Source organism: Elephas maximus, chromosome 19, assembly GCF_024166365.1.
Source record: "Elephas maximus indicus isolate mEleMax1 chromosome 19, mEleMax1 primary haplotype, whole genome shotgun sequence".
NCBI classification, from domain to species: Eukaryota; Metazoa; Chordata; class Mammalia; order Proboscidea; family Elephantidae; genus Elephas; species Elephas maximus.
The window spans coordinates 7,080,681-7,107,825 of NC_064837.1; positions in this window are offsets into that span (position 1 = coordinate 7,080,681).

A 27,145-nucleotide genomic window follows, 5' to 3' on the forward strand; every position below is an offset into this window, starting at 1 on the left:
AGGTGGAAATCAGAAGAACGTTCTGGCTGCACCTCTCCAAGTCCTCAGCCAGCGACAGCCTTAGCTTCCCTTTGCCAGCTGTCCGGCTGACGTGCCAGGCTTCTTGGCTGGGAAGACAGCATTTTGAGGTCTCCTGAAGAGGACTGAGTGTAGCACGCCTGTACAGGAGGCCCCAGCCACCCTGAGAACCCCCCAGGGTCTCAGCCACCTGCTCTTCTGCCTTCTTCCCCCTGTCCTCTCCTTCTCACAGTGGGGAAGCGATTTAGATGTTGGCCACATGTCAGTGTAAGACCAAGGCTCTGGAAACCCTGCAGGCCTTGGTATTATCTCCTCTAGAATTCCGATCTTGTCGGGCAGGGACTGGGACTTTGAGAGCTGGAGCAGGCAGCTGTCCAGAACACCTCTGTGGCTGGGATACAAGACAAGTGAAAGGAAGTCGAAGCTTCCTGGTGAGTGAGGCCCCTCTGTCAGTCTGAGGTCAAAGTTGGTGAGTAGCAACTTAAAGGGAGTATCCAGGCCAGGTAGGACAAGGGGAGGGACCAGGTCTTGCTACAATTTCATAAGATGAGCTTTGAGAGATTCAGAAAACCGCTGAACAAAACCCCTGAACCTATTGAGAGCTTTGTGTTCATTAAAAAAGAGTTGGTTCTGTTCCCGTGAAAACAAACAGCCGCTCTGCCTGGGGCTCTGTTGTATTATTGTTAAGTGCCAGGATACTGTGACTTCTTGAGCAAAGAATTATTTTAGGATCAGCCTAAGGAGGTGTGGCTGACTTGAGTTGCAAACATAAATTAAAAACTATGGAGTTCTTACAAGATTTGTTTGGCGAGCTGCAGTTCTTTAAAACGTTTACATTTAAGTCATTTAGTCAGATATTAGTTGTACACACCTCAAAATTAGGTTCACTGATCTGGCTTAATCACATATTAAACAAACAGGAACACCCTTTCATTTGTGTAGCTCAAAAAGACAATGGTTCACTTCTCTGAATCTAGCACATATGAAAATATCCGTCTCTCACTCACTCACTCCAACATGGATTTAAGGAGCACCTTCCCTGTGTTCTATTTAGGTGCCAGGAGTATAAAGATCTATAAGGCATGGTGTCAGCTCCAGAGAAGAGGCAGATACGTAAGCAAATAACAGGGGGTGAGATGTCACAAATGTGATGCTGAATTCGTCTGCAGAACAATGGAGCTTGGCGGCTTAGTGGTCCAAGCAGATATGAATGCCCTCCTTTGACTCTAAACACTAGAAATGCCACATAAAATAAAACAAAAATTATTTTCAATACACAGAAGAACTCATAAGAAAGAACATAAATTCTGCGGGTGCCAAAAACAAAGAGTGGTAAGAGTAAAATCCAGCAATGAATCAAGCAGACTGCTGAGAGTAAGCGGAAACCCCAGGTCTGAACACAGATCATACCCACCCAGTGCCGTCGAGTCGATTCCGACTCATAGCGACCCTATAGGACAGAGTAGAACTGCCCCATGGAGTTTCCAAGAAGCGCCTGGTGGATTCGAACTGCCGATCCTTTGGTTAGCAGCTGTAGCACTTACCCACTCTGCCACCAGGGTTTCCTCACAGATTGTAGGGGCTGGGATTCTAACACCCAGGTGGGAAGAGGAGATACATCCTCTTGTACTGAAGAGCAAGGCAGGCGGCCCAGGAAAGCAGAGGGAAGGCCTGCCTTCAGTGTGATGCCTTGGGTGCAAAAAACAAAAAAAAAGTCCCATAAGGTGTCGAAAGTCCTGTCCTGTACGTGGATGAGAGGTCCAAATTTACAACACCTGTTCAGAAGATAAAAATTAAAAAAAAAAAAAAAAATGAAACCTGAGAAATGAACATAGAAACTGGTCTGAGGCCTTTAAATGACCTAGGAACCACTGCCTAAAGGGGAGTTGGGTGGACATATAGGTTCAGTAATGTGATATGAATTGTGCTCTGGGGGTAGTCTGAGGGTGGAGCAAAGAAGGAAGGAAAGAACAAACAGGAGATCTTTATGGGGTTCCAGGAAGGAGTCCCTGGGCGGTGCAAATAGTTTATGATCTTGGTTACTAACCGAAAGGTTGGAGGTTCAAGTTTACCTAGAGGCACTTCAGAAGAAAGGCCTGGCAATCTACTTCTGAATAAATCAGCCGTTGAAAACCCTGTGCAGCACAGTTCTACTCTGACATGCATAGAGTCACCATGAGTCAGAGTCGACTATATGGCAGCTAGTTATGGGGTTCCAGGTGACAAGGTGTACAAGATCTAAATGCACTCAATGGCTCAGGCTAGACGCTGGAATGGACCAGCAGGGTATCTTGCTCTTACATCCCATCACCACTGCTAACGTGGACATAATATATTCCTGCCTCCACTCATGCCTATTTCCCTGGGTACAAAGAAAAGGAAAGTGCTCCTTGCCCTGCCACACAGTTCTCTCCATTCATGGAACATGAGACCCTTCTGTCCTGTGTCAGGTCTACAGCTGAGCCCTGACACCTGAGTGCCCCAACCTGCCAGCGACTGCTGGGGCCTAGCTTGAGCTGTGTCCACTGGTCCCCTCTAGCTATCTACAGTCTCCTTTCTACATTGTTCTCTGCTTCCTCCCCTGGCCCAGCCTCCCACCTCTTTGTGTCTTCCAGTAATTTCTATTATGTCATCTGGGAAAAAAAATACTTCCCATGACTCACAACCTCCTCTACATCACCGTCGGTCCTCACCCAATATGCCTACATGTCCCTGTCTTACAGAAGACCAGGACACCCCCTGGAATATTTTTCCCTGCCATTCTTTCTAAAGGCTCATTCTCCATTCTCTCACACCCACATACCTTCAGACCCCCCCCCCCCAAAAAAGGGTCTATGTCTTCACTGCTCCTCACAGCAGCTTCCAGCTTGTGACTCCACTTCCCTGTTGCAACATCTCTTTCCCCAGTTTGGCTCTGCCTTCCTCTCCCCTGCTGACCGCCTGGTCTCTGCCATGCATTCACTCAAGACGTTGGTGCCAGGCTCAGAGCCTTCCTGTCACTGAAGTTCTGTAGAAGTCTCAGATGGCTTCCATGTCCATGTGGAAGGCAGACTCGAGGTTCTGGACTCTGTGACCTGCTCATCCTCAGGCCACTGAAGCTGCCCACTTGCATGGCCACATCCTTCATAACTCAGAAACTGGGAAGTTGAGCTTCCACACACAGCTCATTCTCATTGGCTCAGCCACTGCCAGGTTACCAGGTCTGCCACTGTGACAAACCTGGAGGCTTAAAACAACAGAAATGTATTCTTTCGCAGTTCTGGAAATAGGCATCCAGAATCAGCCTCAGTAGGCTGAAATCAAGGTGCTGGCAGGAATGCCCTTCCTGTGAAGGCTCTGGGGAAGAATCTGTCCCTTGCCTCTTTAAGCTTCTTCCTGCATTCCTCAGCTTGTGGCCCCATCACGCCAACCTCTGCCTCTGTGGTTGTGGTCACATGGCCTTCTCCTCTTCTGTGGCATAATCTCCCCCTGCCTCTCTTTTACAGGAATACATGCGATTGCACTTAGGGCTCACCTGGATAATCCAGGCTGATCTTCCTCTCTCAAAATCCTTCATTTAATCGCATCTCCAAATGCTTTTTTATAAAACATGTAATGTTTTAATTTTTTTTTATTGTGCTTTAGATGAAGGTTTACAGAACAAACTATTTTCTCATTAAACATTTAGTATACATATTGTTTTATGACATTGGTTAACAACCCCACGACATGTCAAAATTCTCCCTTCTCAAACTTGGGTTCCCTATTACCAGCTTTCCCTGCCGTCTAGTCTTTGCTGCTGGGCTTTTATATATCCTCTTTGGTGAAGTGTCTATTCAAAACTTTTCAGTTGGGCCACATGTTTTCTTACTGTTCAGTTCTGAGAGTACTTTATGTAAAATTCTTGGGTTATAAATTCTTTGTCAGATATGCGATTTGAAAATATTCTCTCCAAGTCTACAATTTGTATTTTATTAAACAGTGTCTCTCACAAAACAAAATTTTGAAAATTGAAGAAGATCAATTTATCATTTTTTTCTTTTATGGGGTACGCTTTTGATGTCATGTCTCAGGACTCCTCATATAACCCAAAGTCACAAAGATTTTTTTCTAAAAGTTTTACAATTTTACATTTTGTATTTAGATTTATGACTCATTCTCAGCTAAATTTTGTATATAATATGTGAGGTTTTAGGTAGAGGTTATTTTCTCGTATATGAATGCAGTTGAGCACCATTTGTTGAAAAGACTATCCTTTCTCCATTGAATTGTCTTCACACTCTTGTCAAAAATCAGTTGGCCGCATTTGTGTAGGTCAGTTTCTGGACTCTCTATTCTACTGCATTGATCTATGTGTCTATCCTCTTGTCCATACCATAGCGTCTTTACCACTGTAGCTATATAAGATTTTTTAAATGCAATAAAGTGATTTCTCCAACTTTAGTCTTCTTTTTCAATTTTTTTTTTTTTTGTCTATTCTGGTTTTCTTACCTTTAATTTTTTTTTTAATTAGCTTGTCTATGCATACAAAAAGAAAAAAAAAATCCAGCTGGGACCCTGCTCAGAATTGCCTGAAATTTATAGATCAATTTAGGGAGAACTGACATCTTTACTGTGTTAAGTCTCCTAATCCATGCACACAATATTTCTCTCCAATTATTTAGGTGTTCTTTGAATTTTTTCATCAATCATTTGAATAACTCAACAACTTTTTTATGATATAAACTCTGAATAAACTAGGAATAGATGGAAACTTCTTCAACTTAATAAAACATCTAAAGAAACATACTACTAACATGATAACTAATGGCATAGCAAGGCAAGAATGCCCACCCCACCATTCCTGTTCAGCATCATCCTGGACTTCCTAGCCAGTGGGGTAGAAAAAACAAACAGAAAACATTAAGGCTTTAAATCTCAAATGACATAGGGATAAATTAAACGTAAAAAACCAGCCAGATGGAGGAAATTATTCTGAAAATCAAAGAATGAGAATATAGAAGAAACCCAAATGTGTTGCTTTTTTTTTTTTTATGGAGGAAGATCATTTTACAGGTTTATGTTTAATATTGTTAAAAAAAAAAAAAAAGGTGGCGTGGGGGTGGCATCAGACCTCGTTGTCTAACTTCACAAAAGGAAGGAGGATCAGCATCAGCACCAATAGCCCAAGGCTGATTCACCTCCACTCTCCAACCTTCTACCAGCTCTGACACCAGCCATCCCCCCCACGGCACTCTCTACTTCTCTGCTGAGTTCAGTATTTCGTTGCAACGTCCACAGAGAACTCACAGACAATACTCACAACTATGGCATTTATTAGGGAAGTAACAGGTCACAAATTCAGGATCAGAAATGACTCAGGATACAGTTCTTTGATCAGGACAGCTCCTCAGCCATGTCCTCAGGCAGGCCTCTCTCTCCTGCCCTTAGCCTCTCAGCCCCTCTGCCTCTTGGCCTCACCTCTTTCCTGCATGGGAAAATGTTAAAAATCTCTTTAACTCCACTGGTAAGTGCCCAGAGGCACCAAGCTCTGCCAGTAAGCCTCGACCCCAAGGCACTCAGCTCTCTAGCTCTGTGAGTTGGCAAGTCCAGCTCTGAGGAAAGAGATACCTCACTCCACCAGCAAGCTTCCTGACCAAAGACACTCAGCCTTCTTGCGCCATGGGCTAACAAGCCCACCATGCCGCTTTCTTCTGCTCACCTGATTCTGCTGCGCCGTATCCCTACTGCTGCTTTTTGCTCTCTCTCACCGCCTCCAGGGTTACAGCCCCTTGTCTCTGTTTCCTGGGTCTAGGAGGTTCTTGGCACAGGGATTCCAGGTTCAAGGATGTGCTCCACTCACAGCTCTTCTGCCTCTGGGATGGGTCATTTTAAACCTAGCAGGATGGGAAAACTGACCAATCCCCTTGCTAGGGTTCCATACACCTTATTTGCATGGTCCTACCCAGTCATTTGATAGGAGTTACAAGATCATAGCGAGAAGGGCCATATAAAAGTGGTCTATTGAACTGCAAATATTATAAGTTCGCATGAAGTAAAAGAAAGTCTAAAGAACAAAAGTATGACAAGAAAACGAATAAAATAGAATGAATAAATGAATAGTAAATAAAAATACATGAGAAAATGCATAAAAAGTTTTTGTTTTAAGTTAGTGTTTAGTACAGAAGGAAAAGGTTACAATTTCTCATTAAGTCTTGATGGGAAGGTGCTTACTTGTATCTTACATAAGACAAATATAATTTTATCTCTTTCTCTAAATTGTTAAACATACAATGCCATGGTAACAGTAGTGTTATGCTTTGCTTTTTAAATAAACTTAAAAGTTCTATTTTTGATATTAAAAAAAAAACACTAATAGAGTGTAAAATCATGCTTATCTGTGTTTCTCACTTAAATACTCCTAGGGGATATTTAGCTTTTGGCACCGAAGTTATTGAACGTAGTGGTTAAGACCTTGTTATTGCTTGGTTAGAATTCTGGCTCCAGTGATGATTGTGGGACCTTGGACAAGTTACCTAACCTCTTCGTGTTTCAGTTTCCAAAGCTGTAAAATTCAAGAAATAAGAGGAAGAGCTACTTCACAGGCTGTCAGAGGGACAAAATAGGTAACGCTTATATATATAAAAAAAAAAAAAAACACTTATAAGGAGCCTAAAATAGTGTCTGGTAGAAAGTAAGGATAGATGTCCGCTATCATTAACTGTTACCATTATCCTCCATCTGGTCATAAATGAGTTGAAGTCATAGTCCCAAGAAGAAAAAAATGAATTCAACTTTGAAAACCTATACTTTTATGTAACAGTAAATATGCCATGGTAATATTTCTTGCTTCTAAGACTGTGTGTGAGTACTCAATGCAATGTAGAATTAGAAATAGGGAGATATTAGGATGAGAATATAGATTTTGAGGGAAGCTAGGCTTTGACTGCTAGCTGAAGAAAACACTTTATCCATTCCATAATCACAAGAATCGTAATTTCTTTACTCTTCTAAGAATAGAATACTAATCTAAAAAAGTAGAATACTAATCTAATAAGATCCTAGGACACTGATGGGCCACCTTTCCTAGGAAGTAAAATTTCAAGATTTGTCAGAATTAGGATTTTTTTTTTTTCTCCTCTCCAATGACTGCTTTTTATTTTTCCTTTTGTGGATCCCCTCATTCCATGACAGCATGAAGTAAGTGGCTTAGTCCAGCTACTTTTTAGGCTTTGGGGACAAATTCTTGCTTTCTGTAACAGAGACTGGCTAGATGCTAATCAAGCCATTTCTCTTTCCCTCCTTGGTATACAACTAGATGATCTTTGCTAGCCTTTTCTATAATTAAGGGCATCATGTGACTGGGTTCCTGAGTGTGGGTCCAATGGAACAGATACCACCTCAAAGTAAAAATTGTTCCATGAGTTCTCTCTCTTTTTCTTCCATCTAGAGGAGGTCTCCAGAGCCCTCATGACACTGGAGCCACTAGATAGATGATCCTAGGTCTCTGAAAGACTGTGTGAACTGTGATGTGAGATATAAATGTTAGTTGTGTTCAGCCACTGAGATCTTAAGTGTTCTTTGCTATACAGTAATCCAATCCTAACTAATGGAGATGATTTAAATATGTCCACCACCCATCTGTCAGTCTGTCATACTGTGGTGGCTTAAATGTTGCTATAATGCTGGAAGCTATGCCATCAGTATTTCAAATACCAGCCAGTTCACCCATGGTGGACAGGTTTCAATAAAGCTTCTAGACTAAGACAGACTAGGAAGTAAGGCCTGGCAATTTCCTGCTGAAAAAGAGCCAATGAAAACCCTATGAATTACAACAGAAGATTGTCCAATATAGTGCTGGAAGATGAGCCCTATAGGTTGGAATTCACTCAAAATTCACAGTGGCTGCAACAATGGACCCAAGCATACCAATGACCATGAGGATGGTGCAGAACCGGGCAATATTTTGTTCTGTTCTGTACATGGGGTCACCCTGAGTTGGAGTCGACTCAACAGAAAGTAACACTTGATGTATTTAGATAAACATTACTTAGATATTGTCTTTATTTCTGACAGCTTTTCTTTGGTGCTAGAGTAGTAAGTTCTGAGAACTGGAGTTGTATTCTGGGGAATGGTAGAGGGTGTACATGGTACATGGTCCAGCTAAGCTTCATTAATATTTTGGGTCAAAGACTCAACTATGTATAAATGACTTTATTTTGCTTTTGCTATGGTTCCATGCACATCCTTTCCTCATTAAGAGGTAGTGTTGCTGTGACAAGGCAGGACTCAATCACTTGAAGGCATCCTGAACTAGGTGCCATCTTAACATGGCACACCCTTGGAACAATCTATTATTACTTTCAGCAATAAACACATAGAGAAGTAGGCAAGGACAGTCAAATGATTAGACACGTACACCCTAAATAAACGACCTTAAATAAAGACATCTATAGTAGGATGCAGCTGGTTCATGAATCTTCTCACTGATACATTAATAAGAAATTTCTGTTATACATGGAAGTGAATATACTGAATTACATGATTTGGTTTGTTCTCTCTAGTAGTTAAGTATGGGGGTTGGGAAAAGACAAGGAAAATAGATTAAAAAATACAAAAATAATTAAAGGCTAACATACTGATTGCAAGGAGTTTTGACAACCATCAAAGCAGTCAAACACTGACAGTGTTTAAAAAGCTTTGCCCTTGGATGTCCTAAGAAGAATGGATGAATAGTTGTCTGAATAGTTAAAAGGTGCACCAGCTTGTATGTAAAGATATTGAACAACGAGGTTTTTCAGTCCCTTTCATGCTGTGACCCCAAGATTCTTCACATTTTTGGGGTTCCCCATTCAGAATATGCTGATGAGAGCTTCATAGACTCTTGTTCACCACAGAGTAAAATAGAAATGGATCATTGGTTAGATCTATACTTATTGAGCAAGCCAAAAAAAAAAAAGCCAAAGTTGTTCTAAATTAAAATTCTTCCTTGCATCCATAAAAAAAAAAACTTGGCCTTCAAATACGTTTCATCGTTTCTTAAACCACGAGGCTTGTAACCTACTTCAATCCATTCCCATCTTGAAGGTCAAGGTGGTCGTTTTAATTTTACTATCACTTACGTGAGGAGGTTCGTGCCACAGTCAAGATTGTTTTATAAACAAATTGCTTTGTGCCATTGGTTGCAATTCTCGCAATGTGTCAGCACTTTCCCCTTTCCACCCCAGGTTCCCCACGTCCATTTGTCCAATTTTCCTGTCCCTTCCTGCCTTCTCATCTTGCTTTTGGACAGGGGTTACCCATTTGGTCTTGATATTCGATTGAACTAAGAAACACGTTCCTCATGTGTGTTACTGTTTGCTTTATAAAACCAGTGTTGTTGAGTCGCTTTCGACTCATAGCGACCCTGTATTTGCTTTATAGGCCTGTCTTAATCTTTGGCTGAAAGGTGGACTTGAGGAGTGGCTTTGGTTCTGAGATAGCAGGGTATTTGAGGGCTATAGTCTTGGGGGGTTCCTCCAGTCTCTATCAGACCAGTAAATCTGGTCTTTTTTGTGAATTTGAATTTTGTTCTACATTTTTCTCCTGCTCTGTCTGGGACTCTCTATTGTTATCCCTGTCAGAGCAGTTGGCGGTGGCAGCTGGGCACCATCTAGTTCTTCTGGTGTCAGGCTGGTGGAGGCTGGGGTTCATGTGGTCCATTAGTCCTTTGGGCTAATATTTTCCTTGTGTCTTTGGTTGTCTTCATTCTCCTTTGCTCTGGACAGGATGAGACCAATAGATGTATTTTAGATGGCCACTGGCAAGCTTTTAAGACCCTAGATACTATTCACTAAAGACGGATGTAGAATATTTTCTTTATGAATTGTGTTATGCCATTTAATTTTCCTAGATGCCTCCTGAAACAATGGTCCCCAGCCCTTAGCCCCAGCAACTCTGTCCCTAAAGGTATTTGGATGTGTCTGGGAAGCTTCTATAGCTTTGCCTTCGTCAAGTTGTGCTGACTTTCCCTATACCGTGTGTTAACTTCACCGAAGTTAACGCTTGTCTACTATTTAGTTAATGATTTCCTTTCCTCATCCCTCTCCTTCCTTGTTACCATCAAAGGCTTTTTTTTCTGTGTGTAAACCTTTTCTTGAGTTTTTATAATAGTAGTCTCATACAATATTTGTCATTGACTTGTTTTACTCAACATAATGCCCTCCAGATCCATCCATGTTGTGAGATGTTTTGAGAATTCATCATTGTTCTTTATCGTTACAAAGAATTCCATTGTGCGTATGTATCATAATTTGTTATTTCCTTAGGTTATTTCTATCTTTTTGCTATTGTGAATAATGCTGCAATGAATATGGGTGTGCATATGTCTATTTGTGTGATGACTCTTATTCCTGTAGGATATATTCCTAGGAGTAGGATTGCTGGATCATATGGTATTTCTATTTCTAGCTTTTTTAAGGAGGTACCATATCGTTTTCCATAGTGTTTGCAACATTTGACATTCCCACCAGCAGTGCATAGGAGTTCCAATCTCCTTGCAACCTCTCCAACATTTATATTTTCTGTTTTTTTGATTAGTGCCATTGATATAGGGGTAAGATTGTATCTCATTGTAGTTTTGACTTGCAATTCTCTAATGGCTAATGATCGCAAGCATTTCTGCAGAAGTCTGTTAGCTACCTGAATATCTTCTTTGGTGAAGTGTCTGTTCCTATCCTTCACCCATTTTTTGATTGGATTATTTGTCTGTTTGCTGTTGAGGTATAAAATGAGAATTTCTTGATTGCGCTAGGCAAATACACAGATTTCAAGCCCCAGCCCAGGTCTATTCCATCAGCATCCCCAGGGAATAAATTCGGGACATTTGGGGAACACTGTGCTAGCCTCTGTGCTAATTGCTTTTCATTCATTATTATATTTGATCCTCACCACAATCTTATGAGGTAAATACTATTATTAATCCCATTATGCTGATAAGAAGGCTGAGGCATAGAGAAGTTAAATGATAGTTTATGCTGATAACTTCGGATTGAGTTATCCTTAGGCACACTCCCCTGTGTTCTAGGGCACCTTTGGAAGAAGAGGCCTGACTCACACATATGGCAGAATATAATAAATGCCCGTGGAAGAGGTGCAAAACACAAATGGACCATGAAATTTGGAACTGAGAAATAGGTCCGGTGTTGGAATATTGGAGATGGTATAGCAGGAGCCAATCTTGGGATATAGGTAGGTTTTCTGCGGGCAGAAGCGGGGTTAGGTCCACAAGAAAATATTTTTGCCCCTTTTTTCTACTTTAAAAATTGGATATCTGTAACTTAGCTCAAGTAGAGAAAATATATCCTGGCCCCTGTGATGGTTTAGCAGTCTAAGTCATCTGCTTCAAAATAGGACCCAATTACAGCCAGCTGGTAATGATTTTTTTAATTCCAACCCCTGCAGAAGAGTGAAAATTCCTCAGAAAGTCCATTTCTTGTCCAGCACCGGGCTGCATTTCCCTCACAGGGTGACATGGCTGTTATGGGGCTGTTTGTTTTTATTTTTAATTTTGTTAGTAACCACAAACCACATTGTTCCAGCATTCTGAATATAGCATTTATAAGTTGAAAATAGAAGAAGGGTACAGAATGTGCAACATTTTGTAGCTCATTGGTCCATGTCCATAAAAATCACTTTAAAAAGGAAAATCCTACGTTCTTCAAGGTAGCTGCAATAATTGTACTGTTCCCTTTGAAAATTTACAGTGTAGGGTAGAAATTAAGTTCTTTAGGTACCTCTTCTATCTTGTTCCCCTCCACTGCAAGGTGGGGCAGCACTGCTAGTCCTCATCACGACATTTCATGGTTCTTAAATGCAATACAGGGTCCTTAGGCAACCCTGAGCTGTTCAACAGCTTTATGAAAGCTGTCCATGAAAGAACTCTTTGCAATGTTGTACATTAACTTTAACAAAACACTTAATCTGACACATGTCATAACTATGAAAAATACTGTGATACTAAACATAGTAAGAGATGATACAGAGTGGGCAACTAGGCTACTTAGACGGAGAAAGAAAAGGTTTATGAGAGAAGTCTGGTTCATCTTCAGAAGGGACATAAGAGATGTTCTAGTTCAGAGGTCTGTCAGTTTGTTGTACTGTGGTAGCTGGAGCCTTGCTATGATGCTGGAAGCTATGCTGCTGGTATTTCAAATACTAGCAGAGTGACCCATGGCGGACAGGTTTCAGTGGCCCTTCCAGGCTACGACAGACCAGGAGGTAAGGCCTAGTAGTCTACTTTCAAAAATTAACCAACAAAAACCTAATGGATCAGAACAGAATACTGTCCAATATAGTGCTGGAAGATGAGCCCCCTAGGTTGGAATGCACTCAAAATACACAGTGAACACAACAGTGAACTTGACCATGCCAACGATCATGAAAATGACATAGGATTCGGCAATGTTTCATTCTGTTGTATGAGGGGTAGCCAAGAATTGTAGCTGATTAGATGGTGAGAGGGCACAGAACAATACAAGGTGGATCCTACCTGCAAAAGACTCTAGTAGAGAACTGGAGTACCTAACCAGACACCTACCCAGGCCAGGAAAAAACACACCAAACACCTGACATAATAGCAACGTCAGCTGGAACCCATGGTTGTTGTAAGATGCCATCCAGTCAGTTCTGAATCATAGTGGCCCTATGTACAACAGAATAAAACACTGCCTGATCCTGAGCCATCCTCACAATTGTTGCTATATTTGGGTCCATTGTTGTAGCCACTGTGCCCATTCATCTCCTTGAGGGTCTTCCTCTTTTTCACTGACCCTCTACCAAGCATGATGTCCTTCTCCAGGGACAGGTCCCTCCTGATAACATGTCCATCCAAAGTATGTGAGAGGAAGTATCGCCATCCTTGGTTCTAAGGAGCAGTCTGCCTGTACTTCTTCCAAGACAGATCTGTTTGTTCTTTCGGCAGTCCATGGCATATTCATTATTTTTCACCAACACCATAACTCAAAAGCGGCAATTCTTCTTCAGCCTTCCTTTTTCATTGCCCGTCTTTCTCATGCATATGGCTTGGGTCAGGCATACCTTAGTCCTTAAAGTGACATCTTTGCTTTTTAACACTTTAAAGAGGCCTTTTGCCGCAGATTTGCCCGATGCAACGTCATCTGAATTCTTGATTGCTGCTTGCATGGGTGATGATCACGGAAATGAAACAAAATCCTTGACAACTTCAGTCTTTATGTATCACGATGTTGCTCATTGGTCCAGTTGTGAGGATTTTTGTTTTCTTTATATCGAGGTGTAATCCATGCTGTAGGGTGTAGTCTTTAATCTTCGTCAAGAAGAGCCTCAGGCCCTCTTCACTTCCAACAAGCAAGGTTGTGTCATTTGCATATCACAGGTTATTAATAAGTCTTCCTCTAATCCTGATGCCACATTCTTCTTCATATGGTCCAGTTTCTCAGATTGTTTGCTCAGCACACAGACTGAATAAGTATGGTGAAAAGACACAAGTATGACAAAAACCTTTCTTGGTTTTCAACCACTTGGTATCCCCTCATTCGTTTTTTACAACTGTCTCTTGGTCTATGTACAGATTCCTCATGAGCACAATTAAGTGTTCTGGAATTCTCATTCTTTGAAATGTTATCCATAGTTTGTTATGACCACACAGTCAAATGCCTTTGCATAATCAATAAAACACAGGTAAACATCTTTCTGGTGTTCTCTGCTTCCAGCCAAGATTCATCTGACGTCAGCAATGATAGCCCTCATTCCTCATCCTCTTCTGAAGCTGGCTTGAATTTCTGGCAGTTCCCTGTTGATGTACTTCCGCAATGGTTTTTGAATTATCTTCAGTAATAGTTCACTTGCGTGTAATATTAATGATATTGTTCAAAAACTTCTGCATCCTGTTAGATCACCTTTCTTTGGAATGGGCACAAATACGGATCTCTTCCAATTGGTTGGTCAAGTAGCTAGCTATCTTCCAAATTTCTTGGCATAGACGAGTGAGTGCTTCCAGCACTGCATCTGTTTCTTGAAACATCGCAATTGGTATCCCGTCAGTTCTTGGAGCCTTGGAATCCCTTAGCTAGTACCAAACAATCCCATCCATCATAGATCAGACCTGTTTTTTCCTGGCTCCCCTGCATGTATTCTTGCACGTAAGAGCCAGGTATATAAACACACACCCCTAGCTATCGATGCAGACCTTTACCTGAGTGACTGGACAGGACCATTCCTTGTCTGTCACAAGAATCTTGGCATCGACCTCTGTATGTTAATTCTCCAACAAAACCTTTTCTGATCACTTGGGTTTTTTCTGCCTCTTTTTTTTCGGAATCCAACCTGTGCCCGTCAGAGCCACTCCTGCTGCTGGTCCAGTGGGGTGCAATAGCTGGCAGTTAACAACAATATTAACAGTGCAAAAAACAAACCAAACCCACTGCTGTCGTGTCAATTCCAACTCATAGTGACCCTATAGGACAGAGTAGAACTGCCCCACAGGGTTTCCAAGGAGTGCCTGTTGGATTTGAACTGCCAACCTTTTGGTTAGCAGCCATAGCTCTTAATCACTATGCCAACAGGGTTTCCATTAACAGTGCAGAGGCGGGCAAACTATGGCCTGCAGGCTGAATTCAGCTTGCAGTCTATCGTTGGGTAGCCTCTGAGCTAAGAATGGTTTTTACACTTTTAAAGGGTTAAAAAATTAAAACCAGAAGAATATGTGATGGAGACCACATGTGGCTTGAAAAACTGAAAATATTTACTATCCAGCCCTTTAGAGAAAAAGTTTGATGGCCATTGGTCTAGTCCAGGGATTTATGGCCTTTTTTTTTTTTAAGTGCAGAATAAGACAAAACGGATCTGGATGAAGCAGAGTCCACAGTCTTCAATTCTCCCATTAAATGAACTTCGAAGCCCCTGAGTGGACTGAACCCTAGAGTTGCGCTGAATAATCATCATAGTGATATTAGCAACAATTTGATTGAGTCCTTACAATGTGTCTGCTGTACTGAGCTAAACATGTTCTGTAAAAACCCCATTGCCATTGAGTCAATTTTGACTAATTTTCATAATAATTATATGAGGAGCATGCAATTGTTATCCTTATTTTCATACATGAGAAAACTGGAACTCAAAAAGATTAATTAATTATTTGTCCTGTATCTAAATTAAAAAACACCAAGCTTGGAGGCGGGGCCAAGATAGCAGAGTAGTCAGACATTTCTGGTGATCCCTTGTACAACAAAGACCCAAAAAAACAAGTGAAATGATTATATTCATCACAAGCTAGGGGCCCTGAACATCAAAGGCAAAGTTAGAAAATGGATTGAGTGGCAGGGGAGGGAGTGATGGTTCAGAAGTGGAGAGGAGTTGCCAGACCTGAATCACCAGGATCCCTCAGACACCATTCCCAGAAGCGCCTGCAGCAGGCTGGTGGTAGCATTCGGCCACAGTTTCCTCAGGGAGAGATAGCCAGCCACACAGCCTACTCACACCTCCAGAACCAGAGAAGAACAGCGTTCTCGGCAAAAGGTAAGTACTTGTGTACGTTTTACTGTGCCCCTCACCCCCAGACCAGCTTCAGTGGCTGTTGATTTCCCTGGGCCTGAGATAGGTTCTGGTGAGCATCCTGAGCCATTCTTCTGGCCTTGGAGAAGGAATAAATTCACAACTGGGGGAAAAGATATTCTGCCAGCTCCACTAACCTGGGGAGATCAGGACAGAAATGTATCCTGTCCAGGCATAAACAGCCCATGGACTTTGAATACCTTTCCCCCCTGCATGGAACTGTGTGGGCCTATTTCAGGAGAACAGGCCCTTGTTGGCAGACTGCAACTGTTTCAGCTGTGCAGTAGAGAGGTGGTGTTTGATGTTTGACACTGCTTTGCCTATTAAACACAGTCTCCACTTACCCACATCAGGCACCTAAGGATTGGTAGCTCCACTCATGTCATCCAGCCACCCGTGACAGAGGTCCAAGGATGACTAGTACTTCCCATTCTTACAACCAAAAGCACTGGGTGCCCATGGTCCATCTGCAGAACCCACCCACCTAGGCACTCTAGGGAACAGGGATGTGCTTTTCTCACAGACACTCAGGGGACAGTTGTCAGCCCCCTGCCTTGTTGAGAGCATGACCCCCTACTGCAGCCAGATACCTGTACCTACACCAATCACCCCTGCCCCTCTAAGACTGTAGGACAGAGCCTGTACCACACATTTGATCACCAACTACCTGGACACCTGAGCTGAATCCACATAAGAAAAGTGAATGGACTCCTAGGCTGATATACCTGATAACAGCTCTAGCCATCTGGTGACAGAACGTTAGAGCTTCTAAGGTGAAAATAATCATCTAGCTCACTCAAGCAACCTATTTGGGCATATCAAAACAAAACAAAGCAAGAAGCTAGGATACAGTAAGCAAACATAAAATAAAATAATACAGTAACTTACAGATGGCTCAGAGACAACAGTCAATATCAAATCACATAAAGAAGCTGACCATGATCACTTCAACAAGCTCTCAGAATAAAGAATCAAGGGATCTTCTGGATGAAGGTGCCTTCCTGGATTACCAGATGCAGAATACAAAAGATTAATATACAGAACTTTTCAAGACATCAGGAAAGAGATCAGAAAGGAGATCAGGCAATATGCAGAACAAGCCAAGGAACAGATAAAACAGCTGAAGAAATTAAAAAGGTTATTCAAGAACATATGAAAAATTTTAATAAGCTGCAAGAATCCACAGAGAGACAGCAATCAGAAATTCAGAAGATTAACAATAAAACTACAGAATTAGACAACTGAATAGAAAGTCAGAAGAACAGAATCAAGCAAGTGGAAGGCAGAATTAGTGAGACTGAAGATAAAACACTTGGCACCAATATATTTGAAGAAAAATCAGATAAAAGAATTTTTTAAAAATGAAGAAAACTTAAGAATTATGTGGGACTCTATCAAGAGAAATAACCTACGAGTGATTGGAGTACCAGAACAGGGAGGGATAACAGAAAATACAGAGAGAACTGTTGAAGATTTGTTGGTAGAAAACTTCCCTGATATCATGAAAGATGAGAAGGTAGCAGTCCAAGATGCTTACTGAACTCCATGTAAGGTAGATCTTAAAAGAAAGTCACCAAGACATATTATAATCAAACTTGCCAATAAAGAGAGAATTTTAAGAGCAGCAAGGTATAAATGAAAAGTCACCTACAAAGGGCAGTCAATAAGAATAAACTCCGACTACTCGGCAGAAACCATGCAGGCAAGAGGGCAATGGGATGACTTATATAAAGCATTGAAGGAAAAAAAATTACCAGCCAAGAATCATATATCCAGCAAAACTGTCTCTCAAATAACAAGACACCAAAATGACAGCACTAAACTCATACATATTCATAATTACGCTGAATGTAAATGGACTAAATGCACCAATAAAGAGACAGAGGGTGGCAGAATGGATGAAAAAACATGATCCATCTATATGCTGCCTACAAGAGACATACCTTAGACACAAAAAAACTAAAACTCTAAGGATGGAAAAAAAATGTATCAAGCAAACAACAATCAAAAAAGAGCAGAAGTGGCAATATTAATTTCTGACAAAATAGACTTTAAAGTTAAATCCAACACAAAGGATAAAGAAAGACACTATATAATGCTTAAAGGTACAATATACCAGGAGAATATAACCATATAAAATATTTATGCACCCAATGACAGGGCTGCAAGATACATAAAACAAACTAACAGCTTTGAAAAGTGAGATAGACATCTCCACAATTATAGTAGGAAACTTCAACACACCACTTTCGGTGAAGGACAGAACATCCAGAAAGGAGCTCAATAAAGACACGGAAGATCTAAATGCCACAATCAACCAACTTGACCTCATAGACATATACAGAACACTCCACCCAACAACAGCCAAGTATACTTTCTTTTCTAGTGCACATGGAACATTCTCTAGAATAGACCACATATTAGGTCATTTAGCAGAATAAAAAACAAATGTTCAAAGGCTGGCTCACCCCATGGTTTCTGGGCTCTGTGATCTTGGACTAGCCATTTAACCTTTCTGTTCCTTAGTTTCTGTCTTTAGTGCTTCAGGGCAGGGAAAATCACCAAATGTAAATAATAGAGGAGGCATTTTTTTTTTTTTTTTTTTTAGCTTTTGAGCCCCAAATCCCAGGCTCTGGGCATAAATCAAAGGTACGGAAGATAAGACCAGATAACCCACAGCCGTTGAGTTGATTCTGACATGTAGCGACCCTATAGGCCAGAGTAGAACTGCCCCATAGAGTTTCCAAGGAGTGCCTGGCGGGTTTGAACTGTCGACCTCTTGGTTAGCAGCTGTAGCACTTAACCATTATGCCACCAGGGTTTCGAGACCAGATAAGAGTATTTAAATCTGGGAGGAGAGGTACGAGGAGAGCCAGAGGAGAAGCCAAGGAAGCTGACATGTTGGAGATGTGCCTGGGAAGGAGCCCTGAGCACTTCCCACCTCCCCTGCAGCCCAGCTACCCCCGGGTGGGACAGCAATGGGACACCCAGATGGGACTGAAGATGGAAAATCAGTTGGGTCCTATGCCCTCCCTGGAGTTTGGATGAGGAAATCTTGATTTGGCTGAGTCTAAGTTTCCATGACTAAGCCAAATCAGAACTCAAAATAGAAATTAGAATTACACAGCTGAGTTTGGGCCCATTTGTACCTACCACCCATTCATTATCTCTATTCTGTACCATGGCCCTGCAGAGTCTTTTTTTTAATTATCCCTGTAGTACTATGGGAGCCCTGGTGGCACGGTGATTAAGAGCTGCCGCTGCTAACCAAAAGGTTGGGGAGTTGGAATCCACCATCTGCTTCTTGGAAGCCCTATGGGACAGTTCTACTCGGTCCTATACAGTTGCTATGAGCCAGAATTGACGTGACAGCACTGGGTTTGGTTTTTGTTTGTTTGTTTGCTTTTTTCTAGTATCATGAATCGGAATCGACTTTACGGCTGTGGGTTTTTTATAGTATAACATCTGATTATACAGTGGGAAAATTACTTGCCCAGGTGACAGAACTAACAAGTAGAGGAAAAGTATAACAGGAGGAAAATGGAAAACAGCAAAGAAATTTAGAAAATTAGCAAAAGATTGGTAGAGACTGCGAGGTACAGCCCCCTAAAGTCACAGCCACCCCATACAGAACACTCCTCATCCTCCAATAAAAGCCAGTATTTTGTAAGGCGATGTACTCAAATTTTATTGGGCAAGAGTCATTTCCTTCATCATTTTCCCCATAGCTTTAACTAGCTTGGGGAAAGACACTGTGAAAATGTGGACTGTTTCCACGAAGGAAACTGTGTCGTCACTGTAAAAAATGCTATGTGGATCAGAGTTTGGTCATGGAAATTATGCTTTGTGATGAATAGGTTATGAATGACTGCTCATAAAACCATGCCGATATGTATGCTATCACAACAACGTTCAATTAGGTTAGCCTGCTGTGAACTTGCTTGTGATAAATCATGGGAAAACTAACAGGAACTATCTTTAGTCACTGCCCTGTTTCCCTAGCTCCAGTCATTCATGGCTCTAAAAATACAGCTTATATCATCACATTCCTGGAATTCCTTCAGTGCTTACATTCTGATTTAAGTGGCATTAAAGCTAGGGTGATTATGCTGAGAAGTCCAAGGCTACCAACCCGCGTTCCCCTGGGTATTAGTTGTCTATCAGACGGAACACTTTGTTTAAGAGACTTGAGCAATAGTGCAATTAGAACATGGCTTACTGGTTTGGGAAAAGACTTGGAATTCAACCTAAGAAACCTTTTTTTTAATGTGTGCACATGTGTGGTAAATACACATGTAACAAGACATTTACCATTTCGACAATCTTCACATCTACAATTCAGTGACAAAAATTATACTCATCCTGTTGTTCCATCATTACTCTTATCTACTCCCAAATTTTTCCATCACCGTCCCCTAAGATTTCTGTCTTCCTTTTCCACTCTCTCCTGCCTGCCCCTGGCCCCTGGTAACCGCTAATAAATAAAATGACCTGTTCTAGGTATTGCACAGAAGTGGAATCCTACGATATTTGTCCTTTTGTGACTGACTTATTTCACTCAGCATAATGTTTCCAAAGTTCATCCATGTGGTAGCACGTATCAGGGCATTGTTTCTCTTTAAGGCTGAGCAATACTCCATTGTTTGTAGACACCACATTTTGCTTATTTGCTCGTTGATGACAGATATTTACGCTGTTTCTACCTTTTGGCTGTTGTGAATAATGGTGCAATAGACGTCGGTGTGCAAGTGTCTATGTCCCTGGTTTCAATCTTTTTGGGTACGTAATGAAAGCATGCACAACACTATTGGTTGAACTAACTTAGTGTAGGATGATCATATAATTTAATGCTCAGTTTGAGACATTTTTGGAAGTAATGGGGGATTATAATATTTATGCCAGGACAGAAATGTTAACTAGGAGTGTTTTGCTCAAGTACGCAAGGCTTCCAATAATGGACCAATGATGGAGAATGAGGTTGAATCCCCTTCGGGTTTAAGGGCAACTTCCTGACCCCCTTTCTCCATGCACCATCTAGAGACAAAGTGGGTCCTTTAACTGTTTTTTCTCAGGGTCCTAGCAGACCCACTCTGAATGTGTGGTTCGCTCTCCTTTGGAGTCCATTTGAGTGGCTGCTGCTAATACAAGTTACTGTATATCTGTCTCTGTGCAAGGGAGGAGAAGACTGGGATAGCTTTCAGTGTGTTGCTTCTATAAATAAAGATTTGGGACATGACGTCAAGTTAGAGTAAGAAAACACTTTGCTGGGAAAGAAAACCAATATACTGTGAAGCAATTATTTTGGACAGTAACTTCTCCAGGATCAAATTCCAATTAGGTAGCTGGATTAGATCCATGATTCTCAACCAGGCTACATATTATAACCACCTGGAGAACTTTAAAAACACATCAATGCCCTGACCCATCCCCATGAGATTTTATTTAATCTTGGGTGGGGCTAATGAATTGTTATTTTTAAGCCCCTCTCCCAAGTGATTCTAACATGCAAGCTGGCCTGTTAGCTAGAAAGTGTCTAAGGTCTCTACCAACTTTCATCCAGCAGCCTCTGCGACTGTCTGAACTTTTAGAGAAATGGAAACGGAAGGAGCAAGAGTAGCCCCTTACCTTTGGCATTGGCCAGTTACAATTGGAAGTGATCTGATGCTATGGAAACTTTCCCAGGTTGTTTTGTGAATATTTTTATCCCCTGTCACTTAGCTGTCACATGCTTTCAGACACACCGGTAGTAAAATAAATAATTTTGACTAATTCTCTCCTAGGACTACAAGGTGTATGGCCCAGGGCAAGGAAAGATGCCTAATAAGTCTTAACTTATTTGCAGAGCTGATGTCCCCAGTATTATTATGTGATTGAAAAGATACAAAGTCCATCCCAGTTTCAAGTCTGATGCCCTACATTGACCAGAATCAGGTTTTGAAGTAGACAAGAGTCTTTCTAGGTCAAAAATTTACTCCCGCATTGTTAACACATCTCACATAATGCTTCAGGATAATGCTGGTGACATATGTGATCTGAGAAACAATTATGGATGTAAAAATACTATTAATGAGAAAAATCCCTCTCGCCAGCCGTGCCTCAGGGATTTCTGGATTTGATTACTGGCTTTTCGATGCTCGACAGTTTGACTGGTATTTAATGCTTTCTCCTTTTTCCTGATAGGGACCGTTAAGCACGTTATGTTCTTTCTCCCAGTTGGCAACTCAACAAAGGCCAGCAATAAAACCTCCACTTGTGTAATAAACTGTTGTACAATCTACTGCTTATGAACAAGGTCCCTGAAAATGTGCAACCTTTCTGCACATTAAACACAAAACAGATGGAGGTTTGAAAATAACTTTCATCTTCAGGGAAGGGGAAAGTCAAAGAAGAGAGAGCGAGACTCGTAGTCAGAGCCCTCACTTACTGAACTAGAGGCTGAACTCTCCATTCCAGGTTATTAGGGGCAGAGTCTGTCTGCAACCACATTTTTTCAAGGATACGACATACCTCTGGGGACCTGAGAGGCAGGGAAGAAGGGCCATTAGGCTCCGTGGAAATGGTGTGTAGAGAGATGGAGTCAAGCAGACTGATCTAGGACTGACTAAATGGGTGAACTGGGCAAGTCACTAAATTCCTCACATATAAGATGGCGAGAACTTTGAACCCTGTTCCCTACATACACCAGAGTAGCTGGAAATACAAATACATTTGTTTTGTTGTTACCATTGTTTTTAATTTTCTTTTGTTTGTCTCGCTTTTATATCTAATTCCTAGAACATAAGACTTGATCGAGCCAAGAATTCATAAATGATGCATGCATTATGCACGCATGGTATGTATTAATCTATGTCTATTTATTTTCTTATATTCTGCCAAGTTTTAGAGAAAAAAATTTTTTTGAGGCAGTTTATAAGGATATGCAAAATACAGTAAGACACCATGAATTGAAAATAGGTAAGAAAATAAACAAGAGCAAAGTCATGAAATGGGACCAGAAACATATTGTTACTCTAAATTTTCTAGCTGCCTACCCCCAAAATGAAAATTGATCATTTAAACAGCTTATCAGTTCCTTAAGATAAAACCAATCAACTGCGGAGGAAAAAAAAAAAAAAAAAAAAAACCACCACTATGCTTGATACTAAGATCAAAGATAAATTTTTCATAAAGAGGACTCTGCTATAAGTGAAAACAGCTTCAATAATATCTTTATGGCAAGAAGGATAATGAATTTCACAAGCCTGGTTGTTATTGGGTTCACCATTTCAGGCACGTGAGTATCACCCACCGTCGGCTGCCATCCAGCCGATTCTGACTTATGGCGACCCCATGTGCGTCAGAGTAGAACTGTACTCCACAGGGTTTTTAACGACTGATTTTCTGGAAGTAGATGCCAGGCTTTTCTTCTGAGACACCTCTGGATGGGCTCAAACCTTCAGCCTTTTGGTTAACAGTCGAGCGCTTTAACCATTTGCGCCACCCAGACAGAGACTCCCTGAGTATTGTAGCAATGCATAAATTCAGAGAAATCACCTCAATGATTAGGATCCAGTATACAATTAATTAAGGAGTCTTGACGGCACAACGGTTAAGCCCTTAGCTGCTATCTGAAAGGTCGATGGTTTGAACCCATCAGCTACTCCATGGGAGAAAGATCTGATAAGCTGCTTCCAGAAAGATTACAGCCTTGGAAACCCTATGGGGCAGTGCTACTCTGTCCTATAGGGACCAGTATGAGTAAGAATCGACTCAATGGCAACGGGCTACATTAGTTCAGATTTCCTCCAACAGCTGTCCGTAACCATCTGATGTGAAGGAGTCTCATCTCCTTCTGTCGACCGTATAATTTGTCAACTCTGCTGTCTTGAACTTTTATCTCAGCTTATTTCGTCAGTGAAATCAAAATCACCTTAAGTGGTCATCTTGCAGTGCCAGATACTAAGGAAGTGCTCAAAAGTCAAAACAAACGCCCACAAAAATGGGGGTATGTCAAAGGGACACACGAGCTGACTGAAAGAGTTCTCAATGGCCCACGATGGAAAGATTTGAGTAACAAAATAAAGTAAATCATATTGGTTATAATGCAAAGTATAAAATAAATATCCATGAGTTTATATAGATATAAATAAATGATTGGATAAATAAGTAAACGCTTATATACAGACCTGGGGGGAAGTGACCTACCTCCTGTGCAAAAGAACTCCAAACAATTTATGTAGATACTCCACTCTGGAAAAGGAGGCATACAAGTACCCCTTCCTGAGGTGTGGGCTAGGCCTAGGGACTGCCATCCAATGAGTAAAGCATGAAAAGGGAGATACAAGGAGTGACTTCTCAGTGGAAAAATCTGACAGTTGATCACAGTTCACACTGGCCTTGATAAGTCATGTTTTATCTTGATATGAAGAAAATGGCTTTTTACCTCTATGGTCTTCCTCCCCAAAACTCATAACCTTAGTCTAGTGATGAGAAAAATATCAGACAAATTGAGGGACGTCCTACAAAATTCTTAACTAATACTTCTCAATACTGTCAAGGTCATGAAAAACAAGACAAGACTGAGGAACCGTCATAGCCAAGGAGAGCCTAAGGAGACATGACAACAAAATGTAATGTGGTATCATGAATGGGACCCTGGAACAGTAAAAACTAAGCAAATCTTAACAAAATAAGAACTTTAAATAATAATAATGTATCCAGATTGGTTCATTAATTATAACACATATACCACACTGATGCTGATGTAGAAACCTTGGTGGTGCCGTGGTTAAGAGCTGGGCTGCCAACCAAAATGTTGGTAGTGTGAATCTACTAGCCGCTCTTTGGAAACTCTATGGGACAGTCGTACTCTGTCATATAGGGTTGCTATGAGTCGGAGTCAACTCAACGACAATAGGTTTGTTTTTTTTTTTTTGGATGCTGATGTAAGATGTTAGTAACGGGAAACCGGGTGTGGGTATTTGGGAACTCTTTACACTATCTTTGCAATTTTTCTGTAAATACAACACTATTCTAAAATTAAGATTTATTTCTAAAAAAATCACCTTAGGTAGTTCTCTTCTTTAAGACTAGAAACGGTATTTTTCCCTCTTACAGGGCTAAGCAGATTTGGTGGCATTTATCATATACTGTGTGATAGTATATGATCTTGCTTGCGGAAGTGACTGAGATTTGGTTATTCAGTGAAACCAACGCTTTATCTCAGAATGACAAAACAGCCACCTTCCATTTGTACCCTGCTCCCCAAAAGCAGTAAATATGTTCACCCTCTAGTGAAGTGTAGGGTCCACATGGAGGCCATTAAGTATTTCATAAAATGTAATGAAATTCCCAGAAGGTTTTCCTTAAAATATGGAGGACTGTGAAGCACTGAATGAGGCATCTTCTAAAACAATAAGATATCCTAAGATTTGGGGGAAGAGTGGACTTTTTATGGGTTTTATCAGTCAGGATCCAGACAGGAGAACAGAAACCACACCAGAAATTTTGCACAGATGGGATTTAATACAGGAACTGGTTACTCAGGTGTCGGAGGATTGAGAGAGCAAAAGGGTTACTGAAGAAACACCTAGCATTCCTGAGAAGACACAACAAAAGAAAAAGGACAGTTGTTGAGGAGCTGGTGTTCAGACCCCTAAGGAAGGGTGATGGCCTCTGAGGAGGCAAAGGAGGCCCTGGGAATGCTAAAAAAAAAAAAAAAAAAACAAAAACCAGGCTGGTGGCTAGAGCCAGGTGCCTGTCTCTGCCAGAGCAACACTGACCTGGAAAAGCAGGAAGCCCTTTTTTTTCCTCTTCCTGAGTTCAATCTCTCTCTAGCACCACCTATTGGCAGAACTTAACAACAAGTCAGCTAGTGAGGAAGCAGGTTTCAGACAGTGGATTTGAAGCTGAGAGACCACAGACGAATAACTACACTTGAGCCAGGTGTTAGCTGCACATAGACGCCCATGGGTTAGAGTGGTGGGCAAAATCCATGAAAAATGACTGAGATGGGAGGGAAAAAGAAAAATGAGCCCTGCAGAGGTGACGTCAGGGTGATGGCCAGAGTCCCGCAGATGTGAGAAACGAGGAGCAAAGAAGCAAGACTGAATGGTACAGAAAAACAGACCACGCCAAGGCCAAAGAGACCTCAATCTAGTGTAACTGACGCCACAGCAGTTGTTCAGTAAGTAGAAGAGAATTAGCAAAGATCACAGAGCTACTAAGAGGCAGCAATTTGACTAAAATTCACATATTTACCCAGTAGTCCAGGTGTTTTTTCTTTCTGTACTTCGCTGCTTCACATGAACTGGTTAGAACACCACTGCCAGCAACTCTACTTTATGTGTCTCTTTAAAAAAAAAGTTGCCATTGAGTCTATTCCGACTCATGGTGACCCCGTGTGTGTCAGAATAGAACTGCGCTACCTAGGGTTTTCAGTGGCTCTGGGTAAAGTGGAACCGCCAACCTTTTGGTTAGCAGCTGAGCGTGTTAATCATTTGCATTGCCCAGGGACTCATATATGTATTTAAAAGCTGTTATCTTTTCCAAAGTACATTAATCTATGTAATCCTTCCTGAACCCCAGTGAGGGTAAACCAGACCATTTTTATTTGTCTCCATTTTATAGATGGTATGTGATCAGGTTAAGTGCATGACTTAAGGGCATCAACTAATTAGCTGCAAAGCCATGAGTTCCACTTATGTCTGCCTACTTCTAGCTTGACACTCTTTCTACCATGCCACAAAAATGTAAGAGTTTCTTGGTTCTTTGACAACATTTTAAACACCACTCTTACCGTATTAATGAATGAGTTAAACAAAAGGATTCTTTCATGAAGTAACAGTAATATTGAGGATGATGGCCTTATTACATGCATTGGCCCACTGGTCAAAGCCAGTGCCAGCCAGGCCCTGAGCAAGTGCCCATGCTCCTCCCTGCATCTCCTTTGCCTTGTGAACCTTGATACCTTTATACGGAGCACTCTTCTCCTTTCCATCTGGCAAACAATGGAGTTGTGTTTTAAGTGGAGTATAAGTTAAAAATGGAAACCCTGGTGGCGTAGTGGTTAAGTGCTACGGCTGCTAACGAAAGGGTTGGCAGTTCAAATCCACCCGGTTTTTTTTTCCTGGGTTATAAGTTAAAAAGTCAGCAAGAAAGAAGAGTTCTGTATAGACAATATTGCCTTTGAAAATTCCTTTAAACCTCTTGTAAAGTAATGATATACCCTCTCACAATAAAATTAACACTGCCAGTTTCTCCCAGCCCATTGAGAAAGATTTGCAGCACTCTTAAGGCCAAGGTATATTGAAGGAAAATAATTGGACATAAAGAAAATGGGCTTGAAAGTTCAAAATCTAAGTTGAAGTACCAGAATGCACTTACCCACTGTGTGATCTTGGAAAAGTTACCTAAGCTTTCTGAACCTCAGATTCTTCATTGAAAAGTGGCTACCCAGTCCACAGGACAATGGTGAGAATGAAATAATAATGCATAGTAACATCAAATGCTTTGAGAACTATAAATACACTGCAAACATAAGACAGAATTTAAAATATTTTCTTTTTCAACCTATCACAAAGCTGTCTTTGTAGAATTACTCATCCAAAAATGCTGCCTA